Source organism: Mandrillus leucophaeus, unplaced genomic scaffold, assembly GCF_000951045.1.
Source record: "Mandrillus leucophaeus isolate KB7577 unplaced genomic scaffold, Mleu.le_1.0 Scaffold600, whole genome shotgun sequence".
NCBI lineage: Eukaryota > Metazoa > Chordata > Mammalia > Primates > Cercopithecidae > Mandrillus > Mandrillus leucophaeus.
In genome coordinates, this window is record NW_012106476.1 from 1475125 (window position 1) to 1484467 (window position 9343).

The following is a 9343-nucleotide window of genomic DNA, read 5'->3' on the forward strand; positions in this document are numbered from 1 at the left end:
GCAGGAGAATCGCTTGAACCCAGGAGGCAGAGGTTGCTGTGAGCCAAGATGGTGCCATTGCACTCCAGCCTGGGCAACAAGGGCAAAACTCTGTCTCAAAAAAAAAAAAAAAAATTTGTTTGTTATCAATGTGATTAGTGTGGAACATTTAATAAAAGGTTACAGAAACCTAATGAGAGCTTATTAGGATGAAATACGTGTGTTTTACAAACTATTAATATTTCTCTTACTTGTGAATATGTTTCATGCATTGCCTGTTATTAACCTTACTAGAAAATGAGATCATTTTCATCAATCACCACTCAAGCATCATCTCCTTCCAAAGCCACCCTTGATGTCCACAAGACAGAATTAGATGCTCCCTCCTGTCTGTTCCCACAGTGAATCTGCCATAACTGCATCATAACTATTGTTTATCTGTGAGTACCTATCTATAGGTGTGGTAAATGGAAACAAAATAGATGTTGAAGTCAAACCAGATTTGAATTTCAAAATAACCAATTGCTAGTTGAGTGATCATAGATGAGCAAATAAACATTGTGAAATTCAGCAAGATGCACATTAAAATCATCATGGTATATACCATAGTATTATAGTATTGTTGTGAAAATTAAGAGAAATAACATATGTTGCCACCTGGAACACAGTAGGTGCCCAACTTTATTATATAAACATTTCCCCCTCTTCTTAGATTACAAATAAGCTATTTATATCTGTTTTATTCCATATTTACTATATAATGCTAAACATATGTTATAACAGAAGAGAAAGATGAAAATTACAAATGCCGTAGAAGTTAATAACATTTCCCACACCATCACATCTTGTTTTGATAAGTCATCATTAGTTTTCACTTTTCCCTCAACTTTGCTAGACATGCTGTTTTGACACCAGTGTTTTTTTAAAAAATGCAAACATTGAGCAATGTATGACCCTTGCAAAATGCTCCTGGTGTTTCTTCTTCACTATTTCCAGAGACAGACTAATGTTCAAGCCTAATTAACTAGGTAAGGATAAAACATTGGCCCAGGCAGAAAGATCTAGTTCTGCTTGTTCACAAAGTGTGGCCAAGGCAAAGGGGGCAGGGTGCCCAGGAGACTGAGGCTTTGGAACATATGGAGTCACCAGGCCCTGCCCAACCCTCTAGTTGGGTTTCTCACCACCCTTTCACACTCTGGCCAAACCAGACATCAGCCAGTCTCTGATCCTGCCACAGTCTCACCTTTCCATTTGAGGTTTCTTCTACCAGAACTGCACCTCCTCACATTTTGTCTTGTGATCTTTGCAACTCAACTCAGTTCCTATCTTTTCCAGAAAACGTTTCCCAAACCATTTACCTTTCTCTAATACCTCCATTCCATCCCTGAAAAAACGAAAACACAAAAACAAAAGCAATCTCTTACGGCCCCAGTTCTTCTCATTCAGGGTTGATAAAATACAGGATATCCAATCAAATTTGAATTTTAATAAGCAATGAATATTTTTTAGTATTAGTATCTCCCAAATAGTCCATGAGATATATACATACTATTTGTTGTGTGTTCTGCCTGAAATTCAAATTTAACTGGGCATCCTGTATTTTTATTTGCTAAATATGGCAATCCTATTCTCTTGTCTTGTGTTGTAGTACTCTATTATGTCACATGTCTTGTATTACACCGTCATTCACAATTGTTACTAGACTACACGTTCTCTGAAGCCAGGAACAGTGTTCAATTTTTTGGTTTCACCACAACCTCTACCTCACCCTTCGTGATGCCCCCTTACCGAATACTCAGCTCAGTGTCTTAAATGTTGTTGGGAGTACAGGAATCAAGTCCTCATTCATTCTTTCATTCTCTCTTTCACGTAGCAAATATCTACTAAGCTTGTAGTTTCTGGGGATATGACTTTAAACAAGAAACAGCTATTGTCATGAAGGAGCTCCCAACTCATTCAGGAAAACAGACATATCAGAAAGCAATTTCGTTTTATGGAGCCTCACTCTGTCTCCCAGGCTGCAGTGCAATGGCGCGATCTTGGCTTGCTGCAACCTCCGCCTCCTGGGTTCAAGCGATTCTCCTGCCTCAGGAGCAGTAGCTGGAACTACAGGCCCCCACCATCATGCCCGGCTAATTTTTGTATTTTAAGTAGAGACGGGGTTTCACCATGTTGATCAGGCTGGTCTCAAACTCCTGACCTCGTGATCCGCCCGCGTCGGCCTCCTAAAGTGCTGGGATTACAGGTGTCAGCCACCGCGCCTGACCAGAAAGCAATTTAAATCAGTGACATAAGTTCTAGAGTAGGGTGACATGAGAACACAGGGGAAAGGCACCAAGCCCAGTCTTTAGGGGTTAAAGGAGACTTCTGGGGAGGAAGTAACAGCAAGACGGAGACCTAAGAGTTAACAGGAGTTATTAATAATAAGGTGATGGCAGAGAGCGAAGACATTCCACACAGAATAGTTGGAAAAAAAAACACTTGAAATAGAAAATGTGGCATTAATATTTGATTCATTAATCAAATCTTCCTTTTAGCTCAAGCTTGTTCTGACTCATGCATGCAATGTCTTTGAGGCCACAAGCCTCTTCTTCACATTTTTTTCTCAAGGAATTCACCAATGACAGTTCTTATTTCCCTTGCCACATCTACGTTCTCTAAGCTCTAGGCTGGTTTTTATCCCCCATCCGTGGTGTAGTCTAAACTACTTCTTCAAGAATTTAGAGCTGAATGTGACCAGCTGTCTGGGCCCACCTCACCCTTCTCCTATTCAGTCTCACTCTGTCTGCTCCCTCCAGTATTCTTCTGATGTTTTTCCTCAGTTTACTCCTTCCAACTCCTGTTGCTTCACTGAGGCTGATGTCTATGACCATTGCTGCTTTCTGATCCACTCTGGTGTAATTCCACTCACTCAGTCTTCTGCATTTCCTACATGACCAAACCATATTCCACATAGTAGTGCTGATGGCATTCATAGGCTTCCAACTTTAAAAGTGCAATCACAAGAGAAAATAAATCACATCTCTGACAAGAAGGACTAAAAGTATAGGAAGAAACTCTCAGATGAAATCCACTTTAAAAAGCTGCTTCTAAACCAATGTCCTGCCAGGGGCACTGGCTCACGCCTGTAATCCCAACACTTTGGTGGGCTGAGGCGGGTGGATCACCTGAGGTCAGGAGTTCAAGACCAGCCTGACCAATATGGTGAACCCCTGTCTCTGCTAAAAATACAAACTAAGAGCTGGGCATGGTGGTGAGTGCCTGTAATTCCAGCTACTAGGGAAGCTGAGGCAGGAAACTCACTTGAACCGGGAGGCAGAGGTTGCAGTGAGCCAAGATCGCGCCATTGCACTCCAGCCGGGGCAATAAGAGCAAAACTCCATTTCAAAAAAATAATAAAAATAAAAATAAAAATACTACAACGTCCTTTGTAGTAATCAGTCATTTGTAGTCATCTTTGCAGTCCTAACCTGTGCCTAGCATGAAGCAACCACCTAATGCAAGAATTTACATCTAATTAAATCTTTCGTTCTAATTAAACTTTGTTCTAATTAATCTGAAGTTATGGCCAGGTGTAGAATTAAACAAACGATGAACAGTAGCTAACTTTCTGTACCAAGTATGAAACCAGAAATTTTAAGTGCACTACAGAGTTGTGACAACAGGAGATCTGTGATACCTTAATTTCATGTGTCAACTTGACTGGGCCACGGGGTCCCCAGGTATTTGGTCAAACATTGTGGGTGTTTCTTGGGGGTATTGTTGAGTGAGATTGGCATTTCAACAGGCAGACTGAATAAAACAGATTGCCCTTTCCAGTGTGGGCGGGCCTCATCCAATCATTTGAAGGCCTGAATAAAACAAAAAGACTACTGTCCCCTAAGTAAGAGAGAATTCTGGCTGCCTGGCTACCTTCAAATTGGGACATCAGCTCCTCCTCGGTCTTGAGCCTGCCAGCGTGGGTCTCTAGCCAGGCTTGCTGACTCACCTCCAGATCTTTGAACTTGCCCACTTTCATAATCATGGGAGCCAGTTCCTCACATGTAATTCCACTCACTCATCCTTCTGCATTTCCTACATAACCAAACCATATTCCATGTAGGAAATTTATATACATCCTATTGATTTTGTTTCTCTGGAGAACCCTGACACTGATAATAGAGTAATGCAGGAAATAAAGCAATCAGAAGCTACTTTGATTCGAATACATGCCTTTAATTTGCCTTATAAATCTTTTACGATCCAGATATATACCATCTCCCTTGGTAATTAGTTCATCTGTGCTACATGTGAATGACTTAATTCTTACAGGTCATTTTTTCATATTCAATCTTAGGATCTTTGAAGAATACTCTCAATTTATTGATACTAATCCATTGGCTGCAAATAGCCACACAAATGTTCACCACATGCATATACAGGACTATGAAGCTTTGTATGATATGGGGTTGTATTAGGTTAAGTCAGAAAATAGGGAAAGGGGCTGTGAGTGCTGATATTCAGAAATAAAAATGGAAAAAACTTAGGTTAAAGCCAATTAATTCTCATCAGACCCTGTCATGTTTCATAGTGTTGTACATAAGTAAAGTTTTGGGAAAAAACAGAAGAGTTGGGGACTTGGATGGGGAGGGGAGGAGGTAACAGTTTTGTAAGGAATTCAGGGACATCAAAGTACTAAATGTATGATGTTGAGCAGCATCTGCATCCTAGCTCTGCTACCTGTGCAGTTACACAGAGTCCTGCACTCAGGAGGACCCTGAATTGGCCTTAAAGCTCTGTCACTATCTTGAGATTCTTAATATTTTTTGAAACAAAGGACCCCAAATTTTCACATTGCACTGGGCCCCGCAAATTATGTAGTTGGTCTTGCTGCTAAGTAAAACTTTCTTAAGTTTAGTAACCAATTAAAAGTCAAAAGTAAATGTTTATTCAACTTTCTACCTAATGATTACTTTGATGTCCTAACAATAGCAAACCAGACTGAGGCTCCATACTCCCATGCTCTCTCTGCACATGGAAAGAACAGTTGGCAAGAGATGGCTGAGCAATAACCATCAAGAGCTTTGGATAAGTGGGTCTTGTACAGAGCTTGAGAAGAGAGGCAAGTTCCTATCGTCAGTTCTTATGAAATCAAGGACTAGACCTCTTATATTACAGTGACATCACCCCTAGACTGAAAATCCCCAATCTAGGAACCGAGGAAGGTAATTTGGCACTATTGTCAAAACTTTTCTCTATCATCCTTCACCCTTGACTCTGTCTAGTATAAGAAAAAGGAAATGCCAACAATTTGGGAGTTTATTACTTGCTGTACAAAAGTAATCACCGTTACTCCAGGGATTAAGGTAGACCAAATAGCCTGTTTCCATGTTTTGCGCATGCACACACATACACACACACAATCATATAAACACAAACATATATCAATGGACAAAGTGCTATTTATAGAGATATTGTATTTAAAATAATCTGGATAGATAGTAAAAATGAAGGAATTTGGAAATGATTAGTATCTTTCATAAGCTTTCATCTGATAGGACAGAGGAAGGCACTATACTCAATTTGATAAATGGAAGACCTAAACTGCTAAAATGACAATACTCTTGATCAGCTCCTGAAATAAAATACTGCACCAACATTATTGCTGACTCACAACTGCCCTGAATGACTTGAACTCCACTCCTGCAGCAAAGTCTTTTAGCTCCACTCCCATACATTTCACCCTGTATACTCACTCTCTTTCTTCCATACTAAGTTCCAGACAACAGGATTGTATTAGTCAGTGTTGTCCAACGAAACAGAACCAACAGATAGAGACGTGACTGATGACTGACTGATATAGATAGATAGATAGATAGATAGATAGATAGATAGATAGATAGATAGATAGACAGATATCAATATATAACAAGGAATTGCTTCATGAGATTATGAAGGCTGACAAGTACCAAAATCTGCAGCCAGCAAGCAGGAGACCCAGAAGAGCCATGGTGTAGTTCCAATCCAAAGGCTAGCAGGCTCAAGATCCAGGAGGAGACCAATATTTTAGTTTGGGACAGAAGGCAAGAAAGAGTCCATGCCACAGGGTCAAGGCAGTCAGGCAGGAAGAGTTCTCTTTTACTTGTAGGAGGGTCAACCTTTTGTTCTCTTCAGGTCTTCAGTAGACTGGATGAGGCCCACTCACATTAGGATGTAAAATATGCTTTTCTCAGTCTGCCAATTCAATTGTTATTCGCATCTAAAAATACTCTCACAGACACATGCAGAATACTGGTTGACCAAATATCTGGGCATCCTGTGGCCCGGTCAAGTTAATACATAAAATTAACCATTTCAAGCATGTAACTGAAAGTATCTTGTGCCAGCTTCCAAGACAGACAGCCACCCCACTGCTTCAGCCCCTTCTTTGTTCCTTCCTCCTCCGGTTGCCTGGAACATATATGCCGCCATCTTGGACCATGAGATTAAGGAACATTGCTCAATCACGGCAAAGAAGCTTGAGGCCCTGGAGATTTTATGGAGAAGAGCCTCTATTTCAGCCCAGGACTACACATCCCAGTCTTTTGCATGAGAGAAAAGGAAACTTCCACCTTGTTTAAGTCACCATTATTTGGCAGGTTTTTGTCCGTCACAAGTAATTCTAATCCTAACTCATGTAACTCCCTTTCACCCCCCACTGCACACAACAGGGTGGAATTACAGACTGCACAATAAATTAGATAAAATACTTATGACCAGAAAGGGAGAAAATTGTGAAAAGCCCATCAACTCTACAGGGAGGGTAATTTGTATCCTCACGGTAGTATTTGCACAGTCTTTCACAACATTACTTCATTTCTTGCCAAAAATAACCTTGAGAAGCAGACAGAGCTAATGTTTTTATCCTCATTTTTCTCTCTGAATAATCTAGGATTGTCCCTGCTTAGATGATAATTTGGTTTTAATTGATTCTTCATATTAAGCTAAGCAAAACCAGTATCAAGTGAACAATGTAATAGCTTATTAAATACAATGCTATTACTTTGCAAACATTTATAGAGAGCTTTAAAACATCTTTATAAATATAAATTTAGCCAGATTATGAAGTAATAGTAAAATTTCACTTTAACATGATTGACACCAAAATGACTTTTTAAAATTTAAACTGCATTTCAATGGAAACTTATGGTCACAGTGAAACAGAATATTGGGCCGTTTCTTTGTTGTGATGGTTTTTAAATAAAGCAAGGAGAAACACTATTATTGTTGTCACAATGCATGTTAGCATTAAGTCCCAGGAGAAATCCTAAAGCTGTGAGAACTATTTAGCTTTCTTTTAATCCAGTGTTTTTTAAACTTCGACTATGAAACAGTGTTTATCTTTGTTTGTTTGTTTGTTTGTTTGGAAATACTTAACACTTCAAACATTTGTGTTGAAAGAACAAGGTTTCAGAAATGCTATACCATATTCAAATTCTAATTCTAATTCTAATATCTTTAGTGAGAAGGAATTACCGTATCTATAAAAATACGGGTTGCCCCGTTAAAACTGAATTTCAAATGAACAACAACTCTTTAAGCATAAGTATATCCTGTGCAATATTTGGGATATACTTATACTTAAAAAATTGTTGTTCTTTATATCCCAAATATTGCATGGGATATACCTATACTAAAAAAAAAAGTTTGTCTAACTTCTGAAATTCAATTTTAACTGGGTGCCTGTCTTTTCCCTGGCAACCCTACTGCCTTAGTCCATTTTGTCCTGCTATGATAGAATACATGAGACTGGGTAATTTACAAAGGAAAGAAGTGTATTTAGTCCACGGTTCTACAGGGTGGGAAGTTCAAAAGTACGGCCATGGCTTCTGGTGAGGGTGTTCTTCTGTGTCGTAACATTGCAGGACAGAGAAGGTCAAAGGGGAAGCAGACAAGTGAGAAGAGAGAGGATCAAACAAGAACAGGAACCTTGCTTTATAATAACTCGCACTTTAGGGAACTAATCCATTCCCACAAGAACTAATGCAGTCTCATGAGAGCAAGAACCTACTACCTAGAAAACTGCATTATTCATAAGGCCATGCCCCTGGCCCAAACACCTCCCACTAGGCCCCGCCTCTCAACACCACCATATTCATGATCGAATTTCAACATGAGTTTTGGTGGGGACAGACAAGCCATATCCATAGGACCTACCTTTGATCCATTCCTAGGGACAAACAGTTGCTAGTCCTTCTGATTCAGATTTCCAGACATTTAATGGGGCTTTACCACTAGACAAGATCCCATTATTAACATCACAGGCCTGGCCAGGTGCGGTGGTTCACACCTGTAATCCCAACACTTTGGGAGGTTGAGGTGGGTGGATCATCTGAGGTCAGGAGTTCAAGACCAGCCTGGCCAACATGGTGAAACCCCATCTCTACTAGAAAAAAAATACAAAAAATTATCTGGGCGTGATGGTGCACGCCTGTAATCCCAGCTACTAGGGAGGCTAAGGCAGGAGAATTGCTTGGACCCAGGAGGTTGCAGTGAGCCAACACTGCGCCAGTGAATTCCGACCTGGGTGACAGAGCAAGACTTCATCTCCAAAAAAAAAAAAAAGTCATCGACCTGGCCATCCTGCTTTCTTTTCTGAAGCATTTCCATCTCTTTCGTTTGTCCGTGGTCTGTGCCCAACACTATCCATGTTCCCCTGCAGATCCATTCTCTACCCTTTCACTCTGCTCTGTACTCTGAAAGACTGGTTGTATGGACCCCAGCAACCAAGCTCCCTTGTTCTCTGGTTTGTACTTGGGCTTGGCCAGTGGGAGCCACCAGGAGAGGATGGAAGGACAGAAGGAGAGAGAAATTTTCTGCTAAGCCCTAGGTCAGCTGTGGCCCAGCTCCCTCACCAAAATACAAGTTTGTGAGGACGTCAGTGGTCCTTTGCTTGCCCTTGAAAGCCTAGGGAAGACTTCCTGAAGTAGTCACCCCAAGGACCTCATCAACCCTTCTTATTTCCCTTAACTCTTCCTCTAACTTTATAATAATCCCTTCATTACGTTCTCTTTTCATCACCCCTTCTTAAGGGTGCTCCTCTTTCCTCCCAAGATCCTGACTAATACAGCGTAAGACTGAGATGCAGGGTAAATGGAGATTCCCTACTTGAACCTTAATCCTGAATCTCAAACTCATACCTAGTTTTGACAAACAGTCCTACTTGGGGAGTTTTAACACTTGACTAATAATAAAGAGGTCGTTCGTTTCCCATTTCTAGATAGGCTACTTAAAGATCAACAAAAGCCATTCAGTAGGCTTACTATAAACTATTGTTATTACCAGCACTTGTGTTATTTGGAGGTGGGAGTCAGCATACTTAAGTGCTGTTGACACTTACCTCTCT